This window comes from Belonocnema kinseyi, chromosome 3 (assembly GCF_010883055.1).
Source record: "Belonocnema kinseyi isolate 2016_QV_RU_SX_M_011 chromosome 3, B_treatae_v1, whole genome shotgun sequence".
NCBI lineage: Eukaryota > Metazoa > Arthropoda > Insecta > Hymenoptera > Cynipidae > Belonocnema > Belonocnema kinseyi.
In genome coordinates, this window is record NC_046659.1 from 93,851,416 (window position 1) to 93,878,844 (window position 27,429).

Here is a 27,429-nt window from a genome sequence, read left to right on the forward strand (position 1 = left end):
GATTTCGCTGGAAGCGGGTGCAATTTTTCAGATTAGCACCCGCTCCCGGCGAAATCCTGCGGTTGTCCTTATGACAAATTTTTAATTATATATATATATACTAAAAGGTTGAAAAAAATGAATGCAAAGTTAAAATTTGAACATAAATTTTATTAAATTTTGTTTTAGATTATTGTATCAGTAAATGAGATTTCGAAAAAATCCTTTTACCACAATGCGTACCGGATTTTTTAAGAATTTTTTATGGAATGCACCTATTTTCGATGAAAATGTTAATTATTTAGTTTTTTACTGCAACGCTTCGAGGGCACATTGTCATTTCGCGCTGCGAACTTCTGAGGGATTATAGCCATAAATTTTAACTGAAATTGTTTTCGATTTATTTTTAAGGAAGGTTCTCAAATCACCTACGGCTTTGACGATTACATTCTCATTACGAAACTCGCGCTTCGCGCTCGATGCTTTTTGTCCAATTAAAAAACTTCATCAAGATAATTTGTAAATCTTGTTCAAATCTACTAAAAACAACGCTTTAAACTTACGGATCTCTCAAAAACAAAAATGGCATATTTTTGAAAATGATCCAACTTTTGGAACTTTTGTCTAATTAAGAAATACAAAAAAATTGTTTTTCTTTTTTTGAAAGTTTTCAAAATGTTGAAAAGCATATAACTGTTTCAATTTTTAGCGAATTTAAAAATGTCATTAAGACAATTTGCAAGTCTTTTTGCCATGCACTAGAAAATTTGTAGAAATTTGAATTCATATTTCTTAACCTATAAAAACATTTTTTTGAAAGTTTTCAAAATGTTGAAAAGAATATAAATTTTTTTAATTGTATCGAATTTAAAAATGTTATTAGTTTGTTTTCCAGGTATTTTTCTCGTGTATCAGAAAATTGGACAAAAATTTCTGAAACTCCGAAAATTTTTTTTTCAAATTTTGAAAACGCTCTAACTTTTTGAATTTTTGTCAAATCGAAAAACTGAACTGAGATAGTTTCAAAATATATATAATATCTAGTAAAGAAAATAAATTAAATTTCCTAATCGATCAGAAAAATATTTGTTTATACTTTTCTGAACATTTTCAAAATTTTCAGAAGTATATAAGTTTGCTAATCTTCATTGAAATTAAGAATTTTATTTAGATAATTTGCAAGTCTTCTACCTATCTGCTTAACGGACTTAACCTTCATTTTGGAAACCTTAATAAGTGTATCAAAGGCTAACTCGATTGGAAAAATCCTTCAAAAGTTAGCGTAGCTACAACATTCAGGTAACCATACATACAGACAGACATACAGACAGACAGCCACTGATAAAATTTTGTGATTTTCGAATTTTGTGCGTGCCAAAACGTAAAGATCCGTTAAAAACCAGAGATCGAAAATTATGGACGATTAAATTACACCCCATGAATGAGAACGTAAAAAGTATGCAAAATATAAATATAAAAATCAAGAGTAGAGTTTAATACTTCAGAGTTAAGTATTTTTAAAATTACTTTAAAGTTTGTCCGACAGGTTTTTTGTGTAAAATTCATATCAATAACAAATACATTCATTGACGTTTTACCTTTATATTTTCATACTCGTTGACCACTTCTAAAATTGATGTTTTCAATACTTTAATACGCAGTTATTAAACTTTTCATTACTGGAAGTAGTTTCATATCTCAAATTTGAAAATTATATCTACAGATAACCCCTTTTAAGGATGTTCCAGGTGTACAACCAAGTTCAAAATGAATTACTATTGAAGTTAAATTATAAAATTGACAAAAGAAAGCAAATTCATTATTGCAGCAAACGTTAGAAGAGAAATCCAATCATAGAAAATGAAAACAGTTTTTAGGTTATGCATAATTGTTTACTCAAATATAATTATTTGCATATTCGTATTCTTGCATCTGCTTTAGACAAAATACGTAATTTGCATTCAATTTTATTTGAAAAAAGCTCATTCCAGTCCTTGAAAGATTCTTTACAATATTATATTCGTCACGTTTTTATGGAAATTATTTTATTTAAGTATAGTATGCACAATCATTTTAGTTAGTCATATTTTGAATCTTAGTCATATTTATTAAATAATATTTATTAAAAATGTGATGAATAGAATTTTAAATATCCTTTCAAAGAGTAGAATGATTGACTGTAAATTATGTCTTCTGCCTAAAGCAGATACACAAAAGTTGAGTAAATCAAATTTTGTGTTAAGTTCTTTTATTTTTTATATTGATATATTTTATGCATGATTGCCAAAAAGTTGACCATTTTGGTCAAGGAGATTTTCAAAAACAAAACAAAAATCAAACCACCTAATATATTTAATCAACGATGAACAAAGAGAGTATGAAAATATAAAACTAAAATAATAGATTTAATGCTTTCACGATGATTCATTTTGATAAAGAAATATTTCGGGTCCCAATCGTTCAAGGAATGTATTTACAAAAAATCGATGGGAAAAACTTTAAAGTGATTTAAAAAATACTTAACTCTAAAATATTGAACTCTACTATTGATATTTATCTTTTTCAACTCAATAAGAGAAACATCTGTGAATTATAAATATTTAAAATATGCTGATATGATTTGATAAATTTTAATTTTAAATTTGTTGTTTGGTACAGGTGTGTAACCAGACATTTTGCGTACTTTTTTATTTATAATTTCTAAATGATGTCTAAAATTTTGAAACTTTACCAAATAATTGTTTGATATAATTATAATATTTAACTGATAATATTTTAACTTTTAATTAAATAAGTAAGTTAATATGATGCCCACTGTTACTTTTATTCATTGATGAAAATAAATAAAATATGATGCTTGAATGTTTCTGTGGTCACTTCAAAACTTTAGGCACAGAACTTAGTTTGTGACTATAAATTTGGGCCTTTACAAAATTATAAATTCGCCTTTGACCTCTGTCTCTTACAAGTTCTAAATCAATTCCTCTATAGTTGGTATGTTAGAGAGTTCGGAATTTCACTTCTAAGCATGAAGCGTGCATTTGCGTAGTTTCGTCAAAAGCTCACATGTATAGTCGTATTATTATTAGGCTGATTCAAACACGAATCGATTGAACGTTAATGAGTTATTTTTCCGCGGCTATTTTGTATCCTGAACTACCCAACTCGAGTGCGTCTGGATGTAAATGTTCTTATCTAAAATCAAAAGTTGTACAATTTACATACATTCTTGTGCATTTTTCAATAATTATTTGTTTGAATTACAAGAATTGTTAAAAAGTTAGTAAAAAAAGTCATTAGTTCGTAAAAAGGCAGCACTTTTGTTATCCACCCGAGGCGGCAAATTCTTAAATTCGGTTCTGGATGTGACTGATGTTTACCTAAATGTATGGTGTTGATTGGGTACAAACCTGTTTTTGACCCACAGAAGCTCATGGTTTACCCTACTGTAAGTTAAAGTTTCTTGAGCGTTAGTGATTCCTTTATGCCTTTTCTACAAACCCACTTACATTTTCTACCGAGTGCTAGACTCGAATGAAGTATTACTGAATTTCGTTTGACGAAACTAAGAATGTAACTTTATCAAATTGTCCATATGTCCCAAATTTATCAAACTAAGTTGGGGTATGTTTAGGTATGTGCAGAATTACTAATTCGAATCACCGCACTAATTAATAGGTTAGTGGTTAGTCATTAGAGGAGAAAACCTTATATTAAATCTAATAATTTTGAAACTTTGCAGCTACATAAGTCATACTTTCCTAACTATAAAAGTCGATTTCAACTCTTTCACAGGTCGTGAACATGTAAAATTTTAAGAAAAACACGTTTTAATGAAGAAGCGCTCGAAAAAAAATATTTTTTCTGAAAATCTGAATTTTCAACTAATTTGGAGATTAGGAACAGATTTATTTATGGATAAATTCAGGTTTTGATAATCGGATTTATAGTTAAGACCTAAGATATAGATTTTCAACCCCATTGTTTATACAAAACTTAGCATTATTCATATTTGTTGCATGTCAATCTTTTTTAAACTTGTGGCTCAGTGAAAAAGAAATTTTTTTTTAAAGTGGTTGCAATTATTTTAGATAATAACACGTTTATCTGACTAACTGTTTAATCCATTCAGGTGGCGAGAACCTGTTAAAATCTATAAAAAAATAAAGAATTTTTATATTTACAAAAGTTATAGATCTCGCCGAAATACATATTTTTTATTATTATATTTTTTTCTAAAATTAGTATTTTTCGGGAGAAATTACCAAAATAAATTTTTAGACTTTTTACAAAAATCTTTCAAAACTTGCAGTAATAGTTTAAAAAAAGTTTGAGAACATAAAGTTTTATCATTAAAAACGATTTAAGGCCACCACTAGAATGGGTGAGTTTTTTTGGCTATTGGAAAATGGGTTCCAACGGCCAAATTTTTGTCATTTTTCTCGAAAAATATGATTTTTATATAAAAAAGGTATGAACATACAAGATGTGATTCGACGAGATCTAAAACTTTTGTGAATAACATTTTTTTCAATACCAATATTTTTCGAAATTTTGAAATAAATGTAGAAATTATTAATATCTTCATTTCTATTGATCTATGCCAAAAATCCTTATAGTGCATTCAAATAGGGTCTCAAATGAACCCCTAGGCCAAGTATCAAGTCAATATTCTTGAGTGACCTTTTCGGAAATATATCCTAATTATTTTCTAGAGCTTCCAATTGATTGCAAATTTAGAGTTCGTATTAGATAATAGAATTCTATTTACTTTTTAATTTGCAGAAATATTACTTTTTTTCGTGCGCCTATTTCATAAAATGTGTATGTTTTTTTAAAAATGTTTACATATTGCAGAATAGAACCGGTTTAAAAAAACCAGAAAAACATTACCTACATAATTGATGACGCAAAATCTGAATAAAGTTATTCCAGTCCAAAATTTATGGCGGAAATAACACACAAAAAGGTCATAAAAGACAAAGCCTTCTTTCTTCTGCTTTTACTAGAAGGAAAATTCCGAAATTAAATGAAATCTTGGACTGCTTAGTGTTTACAAATTCCACTCGGTGACTAGGGTCATCATTCGATCCCACGCTGTGGCACTTGAGGGCAAGGGTCGCTCTCTGACGTCAGGTAACTTGCCATCAGAGTCGATGAATTTGATTATAGAAGAAAGAGAAAAAAAAGGTGGAGGAATCACAATCAAGTGTCATCGTCGAGGACGGGGAAGGCGATACTGGAGGAGGAACAGGTGAGCTTCGGTGGAAGCTAAGGCGGAGGGGTAGTGGTACCAACATGGCGAGTTGGTTAAAAGCAATGCTCCAGCCTACCGGGCACCAGTCAACAGTCACGAAGGAGACAACGGCACGACGGTGGCCCGCTCGGTGTTCTGATTCGGTAGTTTTCGCGTTGTTATTGTTTGTTGTTGCCTTTGCGCCAACCAAGGCCAAGTCACTCCCTCAACGCCTAAAAATTGCAGACCGTCGTTCTTCCTCCATCGTGCCTCTTACTTCGTCGCCACATTTATTACCTCTCCACCCTACTATCACATCGTGATCTCTGCCTCTCACTCTCACTGTTCTCCAGCTCTTCCTCGACTGGCGACACTCCGCGCGGTATCTTCTACGTACATCTTAGGTGCAAATATTAGTTCCGGTTCGGGACCAGAAGGAAAGTCAGGAATTAGAACCTGAAAAGCTGAGAAGAGATTCCTTCCTGATAGTGACAGAGGGAAATTTAGAGTTCAGAAACTGGAAAAGAAGCTTAAAGGGGTGGTGCAAGAAGAGGAAGACGGAAAGAATACACCCTAGAAGTGTTCCAATTGCAGTGTGTTGTGGATTTAGTGCGTATTGCTCTTGGTAAGTGTAGTATAATAGTTGAAAGATTGGTTGGTGATTGGAACAGTGCTTAGAAAGGTCCTTTATTATTTATCGTTAAGCCCCCCCCCCCCTGTTGATCGATTGACAGAGAAATTGCATGTTTTGCAGTTCTAGGTCGTTACGTACGTTTATCGACGTTATCGGCATATCACCACAAAAAACTTAAATTGTTGGATATTATTTTTTTATAACTTAGATCTTTGATAGGTCCGCAATCTATTGATTGATATTATGACGTCCTCGTCTGGTCTCCTTCTTTTTTTAGTTTTTAAGGTAGAATCATGCTGTGGTGACATCGTCCGATTTTTTAGATGTCTCTTCAGGTTTTCAACATTAGGGACCATCTTCAATGATAAAAAATCACATTACTTAGCACAAAAAAAGCACCCCTTGCATCTCGCGAATCTAATGTACCGCTCGAAACTTGAAGATAAGGCGCAGATTTTGCAATAAAATTTGATCAGCACAATCACTGACAACACTGCCCTGGCAATGTAAGCAGTTTTTGAAACATTGAAAACGGAAGACAATTCATCTCATTTTAGATTTTATCCTTAAAGAAATTTAATTAAACTGTGTATGCAATCTATATTAATATATGGAATGAAACTAAATTAATAAAATCCGATAAGAATATCAAACTAATATTTTTGTGTGAAAGTTAATTATTTTTGTTTGAAAAGAGTATTATTGTATTTTTAGTTTATAGTTCATCTCTTGTGTGTACAAATATAATTATTTTGATAGAAAATTCATGTTTTTTTTCGTAGAAAAATAATCTTTCTTAGTTAAATATTAACTTTTTGTTATAAATTCAACCGTCTTAAAATTTTCGTATTTTTGGCTTAAAAAATTCTTTCACTATTTGGTTAAAAAGGCTTCTGTCTTTGATTAGTAGTTTAAACTTTTTTTACTTGAAATTTTGACTATTTGATTAAAAGTTTAACTATATTTGGTTTAAAATTCAAATTTTTGGTAAAAATTCATCACTTTTACTTAAAAATGCAAGTACTTGGCACTGAATACGAGTATTCGGTTGAAAATTAATTTTAGTTTTCGTTGGATATTTAGCTATTTGGTTGATAATTCATCTTTTAGTTTATTCATATTTTAGTTTAAACAATCAATTCTTTTGATGAAAATCGTTTGTTTGAAAATTAATGATTTTAACTCAAAATTTAATTATTCTATTTTTTCAAATTAATATTTTTTAGTAGAAAATTCAATTATTTCGTTGAAAATTCTATTTGGTTAAAAAATCTTCTATTTTGTTTACATTGCCATATTTTCACTTGAAAGGTTAGGAATTGACTTTCCTTATTTTCGTGAAAATACCCATAATTTACTTTTTTTAGACCTTTGTAGGCTGTGAAGTCCGCGATGTTAAAAATAAAATTACTTTAGTTTATTATTGAAGTTCAGTGTTACAGGTTTATTGAGCTTGAAATAAAATGAATTACAATTTGTCTGAACATTACTTATAAGATTTATTCTTGCAATTGTGACCTTGCTGCTTCTTTTTCAACCCCAAATTCTATAATAAAATTTCATCCAATCTTATAAATGCAAGCCGATAAATTAAGTGTGTAATGAAATTGACATTTTTTAGTACACATAAATGTTTATATTGACATTACAGTCCTCTCTTTTTGTGTGAACAGTAGTCACTATTAGTCACTTTTTATTTTATTAATTTCATTCACTGTTTCTATAAATTATTGAATAAATTGAATTTGTCGACTTGATACAAATTGATAGAAATTATATTAAATGAATTTCTATTGTTTGTCGTTATTGGATATAAATAGAAAAGTGTCTACGCAATATTTACTTCTTTCTTTGTCTTAATACACGTTTTCCTAGATAAGATTAATTGGTCAAGTGACTAGCAAAGCGAGAATGCAGATAAACGGTGTGGTAACTATTCATGTAGTTCGTAAAAGAGTTCTGAAACCTTACAAGAACCATAAGTGACTCTAGTTGACAGTTGTAGTCTCCCAGACTTGTTTCATATCTTCGACAATCGCGAACTACATTAGCAACCTTAGATTCCCTCGCAGAAACACGAGTCAATTAATCCTTCCTACTTTATGAATCCTGCGATTACGCCGTTGATTTTAATGCAACATTATTTCCCAATATTCAACTCACCAGAAAAAAAATTAAATAATGATTTATTGATGTTATTACAGAAAGATATACCATTAATAATTAGTACAAAATCAGTAGGTAACTTGCAACATCGGAAATTGATCAACATTACTTAAATAAACAGCTTTATTGCAACATGCTGGGTTTTGTATGACCTCAATTTTATTTAAGATACAATAAAATCTTGAAAATTTGAAGTGATGTTATTTTCATTCTAAGTAATATCAAGTTTGTGTATTTGTTTTAAAAAACCACTTCTTTGTACCAAAGAAATCTCTTTGAGTCAAGAGAAATTTCTTCAACTGAGAGCCAATTAATATTTTTCTTTGATTCAAAGAATCTTTTTTATGAGTGTGTGATAGCTAGGATTAGGATAATTTGGTTGCTATATAATATTTATGATAATGACTGTTTCAATGTTAGACTTAATGTATAGTAGGGTGGTTCAAAAAATATTTAAAAAATTTTTAAAGTCTCATGCCCTCATTTTGCGTCATTTGTTACAAAAATGTTTCTGGTTTAAAAAAATATATAATAACCATGTTTGGAGTTAGGGTATGACCCTTAAAGTATACCAAAGCTTCAAAAATTTAATAAATTCTTTCATTACAAAAACAATCATAAAACCTTGCCGGGTTGATGTAAAACTATTGTGTGAAATACATGAAGGCTAAAAATTTGATTTTATAAATAAATTCACCGCCAAAACTCACCGTTTAAGATACTATAACGAATTTTGAAGTTTTCTAAACTTCATGGAATGAAAATTGAAATTTAAGCGTGAAATATATTTAAAAAATTATTATGTAAGTAGGGAAAATAATGCCCTAAGAATAGACATTGTTTTCCATTTACAAGCTTAATAATGCATAAAAAATTAGATTTTCTTACTTACAGATTTTTCATTTCGAAATATATATAGTTGATTAGATATAGTTGACTATTCTGTTTAAACTTTAATTGCCAACGATATAAGTTTGACGAAGAACATTTTTTTTTAGTTAGGATACTGCTAGTAGATCGGCAAACATTCTTTTTGCAACACACACTTTGAAAGTGAGTACTTCCATGCCTCTAAATGATATGCAAAGTTCTTTAATCCAGAAACCTGTGCGAGAATATTAATGATCCATGTGTTCTTTAAAACATATATATTTTTCGAATTGATGCAATGAACAGTAGACGCACATAGGTACATTAGAGATAAGTAACTTTGCACATTGGCAAAATCATACAAAAGTTTAGCTGAAAACTAAAATACGGAATTGGATATTTGGTAAAAAAGTGTAAAAAATTGCTAACTATTTTTCTCGGATGGTTGTTCCAAGAAAAAAAACGTGTGATACACGTGCGCACAGGCGATTGTTACTCGTGTGATAGCAGCCCTTATCTTCAGCTCTTCGCACTCGTCTACATACGCGGTCTTCAAGACTTACACTCGTCGACAATCGCCCATTTTGGGCACTTGTATCACAAATAGCTATTGTGATTAAGTTTCGACTAATAGAATAAAAACTATTATTCATGATATTAAAACTCACTAAAGGCCAACGTGTACAACCAGCTAAAGCAATACAGTTGAAAAAGTAATGCGATCGTATATTCTATTTGAATCATAGGATTTATAGTAATAGTACTACCTAGTTACCAAATTTCAAATTTTCATATGTATAAAGTTAGAAACCAATAATAAAATTAAGAAAGGGTACTCTTAAAGATTAAGTTATAGTGTCTTAATCGGTGAGTTTTTGTGAAATTGGGGTTGATTTTAATTACAAAATGAATTATTTAGCTTTGAGGTTATTTACACGATAATTTTACATCACCAATGTGAAGTTTTTATGATTATTTTAAGATTACTAGGTTTTGTTACATTTTTTTATTCAATTACACAACATGGAGAGATGAGGCTTTAAAAGAGCAAGCAAATAATATTTCAGAGTATATTTTTTAAAATAACATAAACTTTTTTAAAACAAATTGTGCAATAAAATTGCACACGAAGGCTTAAGAAGTTCAGATAAGAGAAATATATTGTTAAATAGCATTGTATAATGACTCATCATAAAGATAGATACACCAATCTCTCGGTTTCAGTCACCCCGTTCTCAGTCTTCCTAGAACTGCTGGCTCACGCAGTCTCTCAGGGGAGTAGGGTGAGAGCGGATGCGACATCACACACACACGCACACACACACACACACACACACACACACACACATATATATATATATATATATATATTCCAATTGGAAACGAGTCAGGCGGCCCTCATATGATTCGAGAACTTTTAGGGATCCTCTTCAGAGAAATTCGAATGGTAAACTAATAAAGAATATTTGTATGTTATGCTACTATTAATTAAAAAGCAGAATCGAATTTGAAGTTAATTATTAAGGAATTATTAACACCATTTATATTTTTATCTTAATTATTTCATAGAAAATTTCCCTACTAGTTTCCTATTAAAATTTCCTTACAGAGAATGTCTAAAAGTCCTCGGAACATGTTGAATCCTGGTAGTATAAAAAGACGGATAACTATTAAAGAGTGAGAAAGAGGTGGTTTCGATGTCTCCTACTTTTTTCTCCTTTTGGGATTATCATATATCTATCTCTAATGAGTTGTTTTACAATTTTATTTGAAAACATATTTCTCTTATTTTAACTGTTTTTGTGCAATTACTTTTCATAAACTGATTTTCTTGTTAAAAAACAGTTTTGAAAGGAACATCATTCTTTTTAAACCTTCTTTTCTTGTTCAATTCTGTTGCACAATTTGTTTTTTAAAGTTTATGTTGGTTGAGAAAATTGTACCTTCAAATATTTAAAAAACAGAAGCATTAAGCCATACATCCTGTGACGTTCTCTAGTGTACGATTCTTTTGCCGTTCTCAAAAGTTTAATTCTTGGTCAAACAAAGAAAATTTTTTTTATATAATTACATCAAACAGCTGTAAAATAAATAGTTTAGTTACTATTAACAGTTAATGAAAGTAGTTCAAGAATTCATATTTAAAAATTGATTAGTTTTGGTTAGTTGATTTTTAAAAATAAAAATTGAGAAAAAATCATTAATTCTTTAATAATTGGTGTTAACGTATAAGAATAGCAAAATTTCTGCAGTTAAATGGAATAAAGCCATGGTTGATATTCTTGCGAATCTTTTGATTTTTAATGAACTTAACTTAAGTAGATTTTCATTATACAGGCAAATTCTTCCTATCAGAAAATTTTTCGAAGACGAATTCTATGATTAAATCCTTTCTTTAATATGTGTGTTATTTAACGATTATGATTTTGCACATGACTAAATAATAAAGTTATTTTAAAATACATTAAATAATATTAAGATTCGATAAAGAAAAAAATTAATTTATCTATCAATTTTCATTTTGGGGAAAAATTTTGTTTCTATTCTCATTCGCCTTCCTTCTAAATTTTTAATCATCAAGATCGCGAAATAATTTCTCGTCAATTGTGATTCAAGACATGAATTTTCGGATGGTTGACCTTTCAAATTATATTTAAAATTGTGTGAATCATTCGCCAGTTTAATTGTAAACTAATTACAGTAAATCCTAGATATAGGGCCCCCTGATAGAGTTCTTCCGAGAACTGACGCCGCGCCGCATGGAGGAGTAATAGGAGCTGTTCGGGATGAGAGTCGGTCGCTCAGGCGTGAACAAACAAAAGCGTTTTGTATAAAACGGCCCTTTATCTGGGTAATTCACGACCAAGGTCGGTCCCAAAATTGGTCCAGTATCAGAGTTTCACTGTATTCACTTTATTCTATTCCTTTCTTCTTATTATTTTTTTTATATATAAATATAGATCGTATAAAGTATTAATTTACCCATTGTTATGTTCTCGAAATAAGATTTTGTGTCTCAACATGAGAATACTTATATGAAACTATAACATGAACAAATATCATTCTCCGCTGTCTTTTTTTTGTTGCAATTCAAAATAAGACCAAATCGGCGTACTTTTCAAGACCGGTTTTTTCTGTGCGCTACTCGCCGAATACTTCCCGATTCAGTCCTCGGGAAAAGGTAAATAAATATTCGGGATTTAGAAAATGCCGATGAGCCCGGCTTAATGCCAAACTCAACGTTAAGAGGTACATATTGTGCCCCAGTTATTAGCGGTCTTAATGTGTACAAAAACCTGCCTCTAAGATATTTGTGCGCGCCTTAAGGATAACTTTCAGTGGAAATAATTTTATGTATAAGATTTAAATTCTAGAGTGCAGTATTATATTTTATGTTGGTTTATATATATATAGTTGAAATTTCAAAATAACCTGTTGAAGCTTCACCATGCACGTGGTCACTAACGATGAAGTTTTATGCCTTTTCCAAATCGGTAGGCAGTGAAATCGGTAAAGCATGCATTTATTACGCGAAGAATTTTTATTTACGCTTTAATCAAAGTATGAATGATGAAATAAGTAATCTGTTAAACTCATAACATAATTAAATATAAAATTTTCTGATTTTTCTTACTTTGTACAGAATTGTAATAAGTATAATACTTTCTAATTAGCCGCTGTTTTGCATCATTTGAAAACAAGATATCCATCATCTCCATAATGCAAACTAACAGTCTTGCGTTTTGCAATAAATCACTCTCATATTAACTTCTGCTAGTAAATAAAATTATTTTACTATACACTTTTTCTACTCCTTTTCAACCACAAAGTTGCGGTAATCTTAGTTTTATTTGTAGCGCCAAAAAAGTCATAATTGTGATGCAAGAAAGCTTTTTTTTCTTATGTTTATGAGTGAGGTAAACAGAAATTTTCACATTTTCTGGTTGTATGAATACGTCAAATATGATTTTATTATACGCGTGCTCTCATCGTCCAGCAGTTTATTTTTGAATAATATTCTCTTAAAGTTGATTAGGAACCGAACTTTTGAGAACAGTACAAAGAACTGAACTCTAAAAAATCTAGTCTAGGAAACGATAGCAGGGTATCTGGCTTAATATCTCTTTTTATCAAATAATTCAAAGTATATTTAAAAAAAAAACATAAACTTAAAGAGTCAATTTGTGTGGCATAATTGCACAAAAGGGGTTAAAATTAGAGAACTAGGTGTCTAAACAACATTGTAATTAGTTCATTAGAGACAGTTATATGACAATTGAATTATTTTTTATACTACTAGGATCCCACGTGTTTCGAGGCATTTTAAGGCTACCTCATCAGGGAAATTTTTAATAGGAAACTACTAGAGAACATTTTTATGTTATGCCACGATTAATTAAAAATAGAGATATGAATCTGAATCTACTTATCAAGAAATTATTTACATTTGCTAAATTGTCAATCTCAAGAATTAAAAAAAGATTGAAATATATGATTGAAATTAAATCAAGAGAGCTTAAATTTTAATTAAGAATAAAAAACTGATAATTTTGTTGTTTCTTTCCTTAAATCAAATAAAGATGAATACTTTTTTTTCGAAAGTATTATTAATCACTTTGGACAAAAATTAAATTCCATTCCTTTGAATATATTCAAAGACAGCTCTATTGTTCAAGGACACAATTTGCATTCCCTCAACTTGAAAAAAACAGTGATCACAGCTTTATAGAAACGAGATTATAGAAACCAATTGTTAAAGAATCATTTCGGTAACTGTATTTAAAATATTTTCCCAGATTTATCAAATTAAATTTTTTCCAGTTTCATAGTAATCGGAAATACCTTTACAAAGCATGTTGGATCCTGGTAGCATAAAAAAGGCGGATAAATAATACAGAAAAGAGAGCGAGGTGGTTTTGTTGTTTCTTTTCTCCCTATTTTTTTAATTGTCATATAATTGTCTTTAATGAGCCGATTACAATATTGTTTAGAAACATCTATATCTTATTCTAACTCCTTTTTTGCAATTTTGTTGCGCAAATTTACTTTCTTGAGTATATGTTTAAAAAAAAATGATTTTTGTGATTTAAGAAAGATGCTGTGAGGTGCAAACGCGAGATCGGCCGACAGCCGAGGCACGCGTCTTCCGTCAACAAAACGACCTCCATTTCTCATTAACACGCGTAACTTCCATTGGCGTTTAAACGCCGTGCATATGAGATCACGACAATCGGTCATCATAAATCTTATACAAATGATAGTATTTCATTTAATTCGCGAGAATTTCTTTGTGCCAGTGAATATTTGCATATTACGCATGATCATCCCGGTTTTTTTTTAATTTTTTGCTAGGAGTATAGGTGTATATTGAATCATATCTTAATACAATACAGGTGCAAATACAGAGGTGGGAATTTTTTACTTTTATATTAGGATGAGAAAGATATAAAGATGCATTTTCATTGAAAATGCAAAAAAAAGGAAAGAAATTCGAATGCCTACATTAATAGGAGTGCATAAGTTTTTTAAAGTGTTTGGCTTTTTATGATAGAAAATTCGGCCCAAGTTATAGAGGTATGTAGTCATTTTCGAAAAAATTTTGCTACTTTTCTTCTATACTGTCATCCTTTAAATATTTATATAATGTGTGTAATAGTATAACAAGTGATTTCAATAGCCAAAACAGGTTTCCATGTTAGCATATTTAAAAATAAAAGTACAAAGAAGAAACTTACTTAAGAAATGCTTTGGCCCCCCCCCCCCCCCCTTATGTGTTTCAGAGAGATAAAATCAAATGGTCTTTAACTAGTTGTCATACATATACTCATCATTTGAAAAGTAATTTTTTTTAGATAAAATGGAAAATTATTTTTATATGTTTAACATCTCATTATCATAACATACTTCACACATAAAAATTCTGCTAAACTGACATATTTTTCAGACAAAATAGGGACATTTTTTTATATATAATTTACATATCATTTTATCATTTCATTATATCATTTTATATATCATTTTTCCGAGGGGCTATTCACTTCGAAGTAAGTTGAAGTCAATGTAACGTTATTTTAGCCTTCAATCGTACGACTTCAAATAAAGTTTTACTGACTTCGTCATGGCTATAAAAGCTTCAATATTACGAGTTATTCTTTTCATTTCATTACGTGATTTCGTTAATACTTCACGAAAAAATCGAACGTTCGAAACGTTCGACTTCAGAGTGAATAACCCCTCGACTTTTTCTCCATATTGAATTATCAACTCTATTGATGCATAATTTCACTGCCCCCTAGATATTACGATGTCAAATTTTTGTCCAAGAATGGATCAAATCATTGAAAAATGGAAAAACAAATGACATCTATGTAAAAAGATATGATTTTATAATTATTGTCTAATGTGCAAGGCTATGATTCACTGCTGGATACAAACTTGAGACCTTGGGATTTAGTGTGTGTGTGGGGGGGGGGGGTGCTTTTTTACATGCAAGGGTTACACTCCAAAGCCAAAAAATATCTTGTTTCTCTTTTGTGGTCCAGACGTTGTGACTTTGTCATCGTCAGTTTGGTTCGAGCTTGCCCGTTATGAAAGGATTTAATATAAAAGATTGTGTAACAGGTTACTCTTTCTCTCCTGTCATTATCGCTTTTCACAGTGCATCGGCACGTTGCAATGAGTGCAGCTATGCACTTTCGCTGCAGCACGGCTAGAGTTTGCACGGCAAGCACAAAGTGCAACTATATTTCGTTTATTGATCATTATCACTTTGTTGTACTTTCTTAGAATGAACCGCATGTCGCGTGGTTAAGGTATTCAGCCATCTTGGGACTGCAATGTATTTAAATTTTCAAGCAAAATTAATGAATTTTCAAAAATGCAGCGCTTGAATCTTCAATTCTATCAGTAACTACTAGTATAATTGTAATTTAAATTACACTTGTGAATAGAAAGTTTTTTGATATAAAAATATTGTCATATTTGTATGGCTTCACGAGTGCACGTGATATTTTTGAAGCCTTCAATATTGCAATCTTACAATGTATGCAACTTGAAAAGCGCCTTCAATAACCGGCTAGATAACAACAACTCAAGGTCAAAATATCAGGATAAGCCTACTTTCTCAATGTATTTTTTGATAAGAAAACTAAAGCTGATTAGTTCGTGAGTCCTTATGCCATGCATTATTTAACTTTTTCCTAAAAATAAATTATATCCTTAGCAGTCAAAGTGATCGTAATTTATAAAAGTTTCAAATAATCTCGAAAATAATATTCTTTCTATTGATATATTTTAAAAAGTTTTTGCCGAAAATATGGCATGCTAAAAAGAAAAAGAATGCTAATACTTATTTCTACTCTCTGCAATTCTTGAAATTTTCACTCTTTTCACTAGTGAAACAAGTTTCTAAATAACCATTAAATATTTATGCAGGCATGGCAAAGATGCTAGGAAAACATTATGACTCTAATCCTTGATATTTTTCACAGAATTACCAGATTCTGACTGCATCGTTTTTTTGAGATCATTTAAAAACATCCCTTTTCGTGACGTCAGTTACTTGATGAATAATCAATTAGGTGATAGATGTCATAATTGTTAGTGTCTAAGTCTATATATTTGCTAAGAGGAAATAAACTTTGCTTACGGTCAAATTAATGATAGTTATAGAATAAGTATTTCCGAAGATATTCTGATTTACTATCGACGAGAAAATTCGAGTTCGCGACTTTAACGTTAGGAAAATTATTAAAGAAAAATTTGTCTTCAGCGCGAGTACATTCTTATCGCGCGCTCGATAATGTGTTACCTCTCGCTACGCGCTCGGCTTTATATTTTTTATATTTATACAACGGCGACGACAGATACCGACGTAAAAACTATTTGCTGACATGGGGGTGGGGGGTCTTAAAACGTCGACATTGAATGGAATTCGCGAAAGCATAGAAAATCGCCGATCCTTCATTGTACACGGAAATCGGTGTTCAAGTGAGTTGCAACAAATTTGAGCCATACAGGTTCATTCGGAGAATCTAGGGTAAAAGCATCATTTAGACACTGTTTTTTCTCATCCAGAGCAACGTGAAGTGTCGTCTACATACTGCCAGTCACTTGTCAAGATGATTTTGTCGGGCGTTATTTGGGTGAAATAGACGTTGATAAGTAGGTAAGTTATAATAATAATTGCCTAACTTTTAAATTCCTCCCATTTACCAGTGACTATTAGTGTCTGAATAAAAATTGTACTTGGCGTGATATAATATCCAAATCTTAGCTTGAATCTTAAGTTGAAGTTCCTTCATAAATATACAAACAAAAACAAACAAAAACCAGTTTATAAAATAATAAAATTCTGACAAGTTGTTTATTTTGTTAGATGAATTCAATCATCGTTTACATAAAAGTTGGATGAATTCAAAACACATTAAAAATGTCGGGATTTTGAATATTTTAATGTAATTACTGGTATTATAACATTAGTTTTTTTACATTCGAATTTGGTGTTAGATATTCAATACTTTTGAGTTGAAAATTCATCTTTTTTATTGAAAGTTAATTCTTTCTAATTCAATACTCTACTATTATATTTTTTGTTTGGAACTAATCTTTTTTTATTGATAACTTAAAGATTTCGTTAAAAAGTCATCTTTTGAATCGAAAATTAAACTGTTTTGTTGAATATTCTTCTTTTTGGATAGAAAATTCACCTTTTTGGATTAAAAATTCATCTTTCTTAGGTGAAAATCCAAACGTCTTCTAAAATGTTTCGTCTTTTCGGCTTGCAAATTCAACTACAGTGAAATTTCGATAATACCAAGTTCTTTGAGACCGAAAGAAACTTCGAATAATCGAGAGTTTTTATTACCGAAAATAAGGATATAAACGCACATATTGCGTTTAAGTATGTTTGTAAGACGTTTCATAGAACAAGTTATCAATTTCTCTTAAAGGGTAGAAGGCAGAATCAGAAAAGGGAAAGATGTGGTTATCTATAACTAAATCAAGACCTGTTATGAAGAAGTATGAAAAGAACAAGAATTTATTATACTAAATTGGACAACGCTGCATTTTGTTGGTGGTGTTACATCCTGATCCTTGGAATCATTCTTGTAATCAGATTTCAAAGGTTCTTGTTACTTTACCGTTTAGTCTGTCCAATATCTCACAGCCTGTACGTTCTGTATTAATTATTAAATTGATGTTCACATTAATAAAAACTCCAAAGTGTAAATATGTGAATCTTAATCATTGGTCAAAAGTCCAAGCTTTGTTTAAATTGAAAATGACATCCATCAAAATCAAATCAGGAACCCCTCTTTTCTGATCCGAAGCTATAAGCAATCTTCTTATTCTCTTTCGGTAATTAACTTTAAGGTTCTTGATGATTCTTTTGATCCATTGGTTACAATTTTGCTCTGAAATTCGATGTTAAGTGAACCACTTTTACGGCTTTTAGTGTTTAGTGTATTATCCGTTTGGGTTTAAGAATCAACTTTTTTCTAAAAAAAATCCCCTTTGATACAATTTATTTGTTTTTTATTGAATAAAGCATAAAATTCAAATAGTCGTTAAGTTATATGTTAGCAGAAAAGTTATATGTTAGCAGAAAATTTTGTTTTGCAAATCGAAAAAATATGTATCGCCTAATTTCCTGTAAAAAACAACATATTTTTCCCCGAGTGATTCTGCGGCTTCAATTATTGAACCTGCCTGATTTAAAATGAGTTCAGTCCTAAAAACTAAGACCAGTATGAGAAAGTATATCGAAAGATAATATAGCTACACAGACATTATGTCAAAATATTATGTAGCAATTACTTTTTATGTATAAAAGAAACGCAATGAAACTTTAGGTACGTTCCTTTTCATTTCTTTCGACATAAAACTTCGACGAAACACAATTTTGACATTGTGACTTTATAGCCGCATTACTATTTAGTTGTTCTTCATACTTAGCATATTTTCATGCTAAATATCTCAAATTTACAGAAAGAATTTACAAATATTAGAAAATGCCCCTTAATTTTGCTCGGATCTTTGATAATTTCACAAAATAATTATTGTGTCTAAGTATTAAAGTAAAAAAATGAATAAGAGGTTCCAACCGACTTTTATGAAAATGGATGGAATGATCCTCATATCAATTCAAATTTCAAAATATCACCTTTTTACAAACGATTTATAGTTCAGTTTCGGAACTTGGAATTTAGGTTTATCTATTAGAAATGGAAATTTTAGCCGAAGGTGCCATAAAATTCAACTGGAGGTGAAGAAATCTGTGATTAGGCTTATTATTACGTTACGTTTAGCTTTCAAGAGCCTCTTACCGCATGAAACTGCCCAGACAATTCAGAAGCGGAAGTGTAGTTGAAGTAACCGGAAACTTTGCATACTAAAGTTTCTAGCTCAAGAATTTAACAGCTAACGAAATCCCATATTCTGCTTTAAAAAATGTATTGCTTAAATTACCGCACATCAATTTTTTAGTTTGTCCTGTATCGATACTTAATCAATTGTCGCACTACAAAACTTTAACAAAAATGATCATTCGTATTTATAACCTTTTTGCAACTAGTTTTCTCATTGTTGGTATTTATTGTAGCTATTTTCTCATTTTGATGACGTATACAAAGCTAAATTAAACTGTACTAAAAAATAGTTCGTTTATGAAACGGATAAGTTTTAAATTCTAATCCCTGCAGATCTAGTTAAATTAGCACTTATGCTTGTATAATATTAAGACTCGATGAATTATAAATATGACGTAATATTGTGCAAATGTTTAATACCTGAAGAACACAAGCAATTCTTGTTTATCTCACTTTGAGTACGACATATAAAATAATATATATCCTCGTGTGTTCCCCTCACCCTCACCCACGATTTTCGACCGCGAAACTATTACTTAAGGTCCATAAATTTTCTTACATAGTTACACCTCCACGTCTAATCACTTTCGGTCCTCCAGAAAAGTGTGCGGTATTGTTTTACTTTCGAAAACTCCTACATCCGTGACTTCGGTTAGATTAGGAAATTAGAAATTTAAAACACAGATTGCAAAATATATATTTTTAAATAAGGCGCATGTATTCATCTTGAATTTTTATTGGCAGAGCTGAAAAAGGGAACATACTAATCATCCCGAATTTCGGGATAATGAGACACTTCGTTTAAATATGCACGTAAACAAAGCTGTAAAGAACTCATATACAATGTAATTTTGTTGGGGCAGATGTACAATTATTGCAAACATCAGTACTTTGCTTATGATCATTTTTACATAGGAAGCCTTACGAAGTTTTATCCTAAATTTACAATTTAGATCAAAGGATCATGCCAAATTATACGTATGGATGATTACCCAAAATTGTCTACTTTAAATCCCAGTTATTTTTCACTTTTTCTTTGAATAATAACTTTTTTCTAAAATTATATCAGAAAAGTAGTTCTATATCGACGCAAAATTGAGTAAATTTTCAACATTTTAGACGAAGTTATTAAAAAAACAACATTAAAAAAGTACACAAAATGTCCTGTCACGCACCTGTCTCAACCTAAAAATATCAAATAACAAATGTCTAAATAATATTAACACCATTTTTTCAATATTTAAAATTCACTAGATATCACTTATATTAATTCGAGAAAAATAAAAATCAAGGGTAGAGTTCAAAAGTTTAGTTGAGGATTTTCAAAAGCACTTCAGGATCTGTTCGGGCCTTAATCAGGTTCTGGCTAGCATATCAGGACCAAAAATTTTTCTAAGCTTTTAATCCAAAAGTTTTTTTTCACATTTCAAAAAATATCCAGGGTGTGAAATTTTATTTCTCATTATCTAGACAGTCTTTGAAATAATTTTAACGCCAACCATCTAAAACAGATTTTCGCACGACTGACTAACTAGCGCTAGATCAGCTTATTTAGATTAGCTCTAGATTAGCTTGTTCAGGCTAGCGTTTGACCGTAGAATAACGTTTCACTTCAACTCTGCGCCATAATAGACCGCCTTAACAGCGCCACATTAGCGGTCAGGGTGGTCTTTCCTTGGATCCGAATAGGCGCAACAAAAAGAAAAGTTTTGTCTGTGTTCATTTAAATTTCATATGGCAGTCTACCATTTATAAAGATGTTCATAAAGTATTTTAGTTGAATCAAGTTTAAGCGACAGATGAAACATTTTTAAATAAATCTTTTTGTATCAAGCACATAAAATTCTAATTTAGCTGCACACCGTGAGAAATTTCACTGAAATATATCGAGTAGAAAAAGTTTGTTTCAACTGAAGAAGTCCTTCAATCGTTGGCACGCATCGGACATTCTCTCGTGACACATCGGCCTGCTGCCTTACATAGGCTTGGATAAATCGCGCGACAAGTGCGTGTAGATATACCACCTGTTTTTCATTCGGGACTTAGACGACAGTCCACATGAACGAATCGCGTATAAAAAAACCTTTCTCTCTGCGCCGATTCTCCTTTCATCGGACACGCTCTTTGACAAAGCCTGACGTAACGACCATTCGGGCATGGCCCATTTTCTGTACCGCTAATGTATACAGTTTTCGCAATTCGCAAGTATTCGCTTGCTCGGCGCGTTTTGGGAGGTTCGTGGCTTCATTAAACGTTCTCTCGATTTTGCAATTACTAAACGATGCGACCTACGAGATAAACATCGTTAACGCCGAACTATACCTGATATATCTCAAATATGATTTGACCATCATCTCTTGAGATATATACCTTCTTTAGTACAAGAAATCACATCTTACGAGTAATTGTTTGTTTCAAAGTCCTTTATAGAATGTGCAGTCAAAATCGTTTAGATTGGGCTTATTTTTCTTGTTGCGTAAAAGAAAATGTTACAGGAAATATTTTGATCATTGAGATTAAAATATTGCAATCCGTTTAAACAATTTTTAAATTGTTTGTAATAAAGTAAATTGAAGTATTATCACACTATTGCGAATATTGTTTATCACACAATTACAATATCTTATTCGTCATCAATCTCTCATAATTGGAAATAACGTCCAAATGCGAGACTACAGGTGTTAACCCTTCTCCGACCTCCCAACTTGCAAAACATTCAAAAGAGTTCACGGTCGCTGAAAAGTGGATCAGCAATTACTAAAATATGTACACGTGCTAAACAGTGTTTCATTGTTATAATGCATGAGTATGACAAATGAGAAAAAAATACAATATGTGATTGGGTTTCATCAACAATCAGTTCCTTAACGAGGGTCGAACGTGGTACTTTATTTTATTTTTTTTTAAGTCGTAAGCCCGACAGTCGAGATGAGTGTGAAAAACGTTACATCGCTTTATGTGTATATCACTGTTATTGATATTGGTTAACAAATTGATCTGTTGCTGTAGTGAACTCGCCAAGTGACATAAAAAATAGATCAACGTTAGGATAAGCGCCAAGACGTACAATGTACATGTAGTTCGTTCACATCGGTACATATTAGGGTGGCTTTCATTTTTCAAAATCATATCTTTTTTAGCCCCATCCCCTAGTTTTGTACGAATTCTCAAACAAATTTTCCGACGCTTAATAAATAAGAATCGGCCATAATTTCTGATATTTTAAAATGTAAAGAGCCTTCTAATAGTAAGAATAATAGAAAAAATATTGTTTAAAAAAATGATCATGAATTAATAAACCATGTTTTGTGAAAGTGAGCATGTGGACATGTTACCATTCCGCCCTAAAAATATATCTTTTTTTTTAAAGAAAAAATTTGGAGTTTAATCAATTTTTCAATATGGGTTTTGCTCTCTTTTCTTTATTCCTCGCATTCAATAGAGATTAGAACTTTATCTGAATTTAATAAAATATGAAATACCCCATTCTGGCCTAATGGTGGGATAAAGCGGAATATATCGTACTTTTCTACAAAAACAAGAATAACTTTTTTCGTAATTATTTTTAAAAAATCCGATTTTGCACAGTACTAATTAACTAAATGTTTTATTCGTTACCAAAAGGAAGTTTTGATTTGTACAGTTGGTTCACGTCAATAAGACGAGAAAATTAAGGTACCCCGTACTGGTCACCTTTTTTCCCTAATATTTATGTGCGCTCATTCGTAATAAAATTGTTACTAAAACTTGCGTAGGCAATATAAATATTAAAAACGAATGTATTTTCCTACTTATTTCTCGTGCTTGCTTGGAAGTATGTACTAAAATATATAGATATTGTTTAAACAATTACACAATTATTTAAACAAACTTTTTTACTCTTAACACTGATAAACGAAATCATGACGTGAAGGCAACAACATGATTCACTAGTTTAAAAAAAGTTCTTTCAACAATTTTCATAATATGAAAAATTATAGCCGATTCTTATTCGCAGACCAGAAGTATTCTGAACAGTAAAATATATTATAAGTTACGTTATCGCCACATTTTCGCGTTTAAATTAGGCGTGAAGAAGAAAAAGAAGAAGTTGCCTTTTTCGCATGTAAAATTAATGAAAAACTTCGTTTTTACTTAAATTCTGATGAGACCAAAAAGATTGCAATTTTTTCATAATGTACATAAGGGACGTCCTAGTATAAATGCGGTACAAGGGAGATCGGCGATTGAGAGTTGACGGAATCTAAAAAGGTTCAGTCTGACGAGTGGATTACTGTGGAAGATTGTGTGGAAGCATCTGTAAGATAAACTGGCAGTTAATTAAGCCACGTGCAATTTTGAATATTCAATAGTATATATCTACATTTTTCACAAAAGAGTACAATATTTGTTTGAGCAGAATTTAAAAATTGCGCAAGAATTTTGAAGTCAAGTTTCTTTTATTTCTCGGTTGATATTATGAAAAAATGCACACCATTTTTTATTTAACTTGCTGTCGAACTCGTGTTTTAATATTTGTCAACGTCGCATTCGCGCTTTGTTAGTTTTTATCAATATTGTATATTGGGTTATTTTTAACGTCTCTTTGTTAAAATATCTTCCTTATTTGTGCCTGTAGCTCAATATTAAATATTATGCAATTGAAGAGGACGCGTCAGTGCATATAAGTGGTTTAATTTTTAATTTTCAAACTTGAATTTTGTTGTGTTAAAGTTTGACTAATTTTGTAATAAAATATAGTAAGAGTTTTTCTCATTATATTCTAATTAAATTTGCATCATTGTGGCTTTATATCCTGTTCCCTGAAGGCTTGTAAGTAATCGTCATTCTGTATCTTTATGTAAAAAAAAAGATGAAAAGAGGAAAGGATATCTGGAGAACGGGTTATTTGGAAATTTCCTAGCTTCCTACGCCCGACCTTGTAAGCAAGGTTTACACAGGTTCCGTAGGAAATTTACAAATGCTACTTACATACTTTCTTTATGATAATCTAAATTTTAAATAGTAAATAAAGATTACCAAAAATTTGATGAGGTTTTCTATCTTAATATTTGTTGGATTTCAAGATCAGCGAATAAAATTTGTAAATTTAATGAAAGTCGACGAGTTTCTGGGACTTCAGTTCAAGTTCAAGTACCACACAAAGAAAAATGGATATTTGCAGGAAACATCTAGATCTCCAGTGTTAATATATTGTACATATATTCAAGAATAGGATAGCTATGTATATGTTACAATTTATTATCAGCATGTCAGTCGTTATTGTTTTTTATCTTTAATATTTATAGGTTTCAACATCTATTTTTCTCCGTGAAGACGAAACTGTGTTGGAGGATAGGAAATGGTATACAATCTGACATAATTAAATTATATTTCGGAATTACAGCCAAAGAAACTGTTTTGAAAAGTTGATATTCTAGATGTAATTTATTTATTGGAGAATATCTTCAATTTTTTATTAACTTTATCACATAACGAATAAGGTCAAACACCCAGTCCTCGCCAAGACCCCAGTGATTATCAATTAGCACATTTTTATTTTTTAAAAGTAAAGAATAAACCTTCCAAGTTGTTATGAAATTAATTTTTTAAGCATTTTTTAATATTGATGAACACATTGACGCATATTATAGTATTATTATTGTTATTATTAATAGAATTGTTACACTGATGTACAAAAACCTATCTAAATTTTTAGCAAATATGTAGGGAAATACAGATTTATTAATAAAGAGGATGGTATTCCGCACTGAAAGTTAATATATCCTATTTGCAAAACAATATTTTAAATAACGTTAAATATCTATTTTAATGTTAATTTTCTAGGAGTTTGGGTTTTAAGAGGAGTGTTAATCAGAGTTCGCTATATAAAATTGGCCAATCAGAGTAGAAATTTTTTTTAAACTTCGAAAAGAAAATTTTGAAAGTGCAAATGGATAGTTGTTTACAGAGCATTCGTTGTTATGGTGATAATTGTAAAGAAACAAAATAAAATAACTGAGAGCAATGGTGCAGTTCAATAACTTTTTCTCATTTTTATTTGCTTAAATGCAAACTGAATGAATAAAACCCAATAAGAAAACCCAACTATTTTTGGTTGAAAGCTACTTTTTGTTTGTATAAAATGTTAATATTTTACATATTTTTGGTTCGGAATTTATCTTGTCTGGTTACAAATTGTACTATTTGATTGAAAATTCATGACTTTATGTTGAAGATTCATGTTTCTAGACAACACAACCTTTAGCACAGAGCTGTCTCTAACTTTCAAGATAACTTTGTCATAATTACGTACCAGTGACATCACTGGAACATTTGTTGAAATAAGTTCTAAGCAAAGAATATCTCAGCTTTATATGATGGACTGAGGGAGGAGGGTAAAAAGAAAAAGAAAAAAAATGGTAACGTAGTTTATGTTTATTAACTTCTACGTTTTATAGTGTTTTTCATTGTTTCGGCTTATAAACATTTTGCAATCTAGAAATTAGATACTATTCTGAAAATTGATTTTTGTGTCGAAAATGTCATAATTATGGGGTATTGTATCCATTGAAATAGGTAAAGAGCCGATTGCACAGCTTTGCCTTAACTCCCTACTTTATCCTCGCGAGCTATCTAACCTCCGCTTACTGCTTACGCCACTGGTTGACAGAAATCCATTGAATTGTCGCCGATTGGCCTTGAGGAACACTCCACCGAGTGCATCGAAAGCGAAATCCAATGGTGCCGGTTACCAAACAACGCTGTCCTGTCTCGGTCATCGGTTAGTCTAAGTGCGTGCACCGCGGACTCCAGGATTGTAACTTTTCAATGTCGATTCTGATTAGAGTCCACCAATTAGGCCACAAAGAAAATGTGCCTTAAAGTATTCTTCTCAAACCAAGAAAACGTGGGATATAGTTTTGCAGGCGATACAACCCCTGAATTTTTCTAGTGGTAAGAAAAAATTCACTGAATCATATTTCTAATTATAAACAAGTGCACTGTCAAAATATTCCCATATATTCCGTCAATATTTCTATGTGCACCCAAATATTTCGAGACATTTCTGCAGCCTCAATCACCAAGCATCCCTTCCTTCTATTTCGTCGGTGCCAATGAAAGTGTGAATTGGATAATTGTGTAATTCTTATAAAATTCGAAAATGTGATTATTTATTATTTTATATTTTATTTTTGATAGAGGTTTTTTTAAGATTTCCAAATCTGTGAAGAATATCAAAAAAGCTTAAAATTTAACAAAATACTTCTTGCACATTTCTAGGAATGTTTCTCAAGAATTTTTTATATATCTAATCGTTTTGTTTAGTATTTCCAAAAATTTGCATTTTTTCTTTCAAGCTCCTAAAATACGCTTAAGAAGTTACTAGCTTATGAACCTTAAGTTGGAAATCCTTAGTAACATTGATTTTCTTGATTTTTTAAAACTTTTTTGATGGATTTTTTCTTTTCTATTACATGTTTGGCGTATTATTTTCTTTCTAATTCGTCCAAATAGGAATTTTAGTGATGTTCATTGTTTTAAAATCTGAATCTTAATTCCCAGTTTACAAATATTACAAACTGTATGTCCGAATAAACGTAACTAAAATTCTATATATGGTTTTAAAAAATAAAGAAAATAAAGGTCACTAACGTTTTCAAACCTCAGGTTCATATGCAAGTGACTTCTCACACGTACCTTAAAAGTCAGAAAGGAAAACAACTATTTTGACCAAAAATTCACAACCTTAGAATTACTAAAAAACGTCTAAAAATGTCCTAAAATATTCAAATATATATGAAGAACTTGTCAAAATCTTCAAGGAGAATAACTTTCCTTTTAGAGTTTGTTCTGGTTATATAACATATTATTCTGAAACATCTCAAAATTTTATTTTCTGATAAGCGAACACCGTTTAATGAATTATGAAGTTTTAAAAAATTTGTTTCCGGATTTGAAGTCTTCATAATCATTTCAGCAAAATCTGGACAATTGTTGGTTGTACTGATGATATTAATTGTCTCAATGATAGAGGTATAGATTATGTTTAAATAAATAAGTAATAGCTTTCACACCGGCATTTCGGTTCCAACAGTACAGCCGGGCATCAAGGACTCTTTGAACCAAATATATATACATATATATATATATATATATATAATTCGAAAAGGCATAAGAAGCCATAGAAACAC

The 27,429-nt window shown here is 30.8% G+C and overlaps 1 protein-coding gene across 7 annotated transcripts in view; it reads left to right on the forward strand.

Moving 5' to 3' along the window:
• Positions 1 to 27,429, forward strand: part of LOC117170274 (elongation of very long chain fatty acids protein AAEL008004-like) — a 129,777-nt gene that overhangs the window by 75,342 nt on the left and 27,006 nt on the right. For 2 of the 7 annotated variants that reach the window (XM_033356935.1, XM_033356941.1), the window contains exon 1: positions 5,313 to 5,840. The exons of 3 other annotated variants lie outside the window; for them this stretch is intronic. The gene's annotated coding sequence lies outside the window, so the exon portion shown is untranslated. Of the gene's footprint in view, positions 1 to 5,312; positions 5,841 to 25,986; positions 26,192 to 27,429 lie in introns of those variants that run through there. 2 more of the 7 variants (XM_033356940.1, XM_033356939.1) reach the window with 2 other exon arrangements.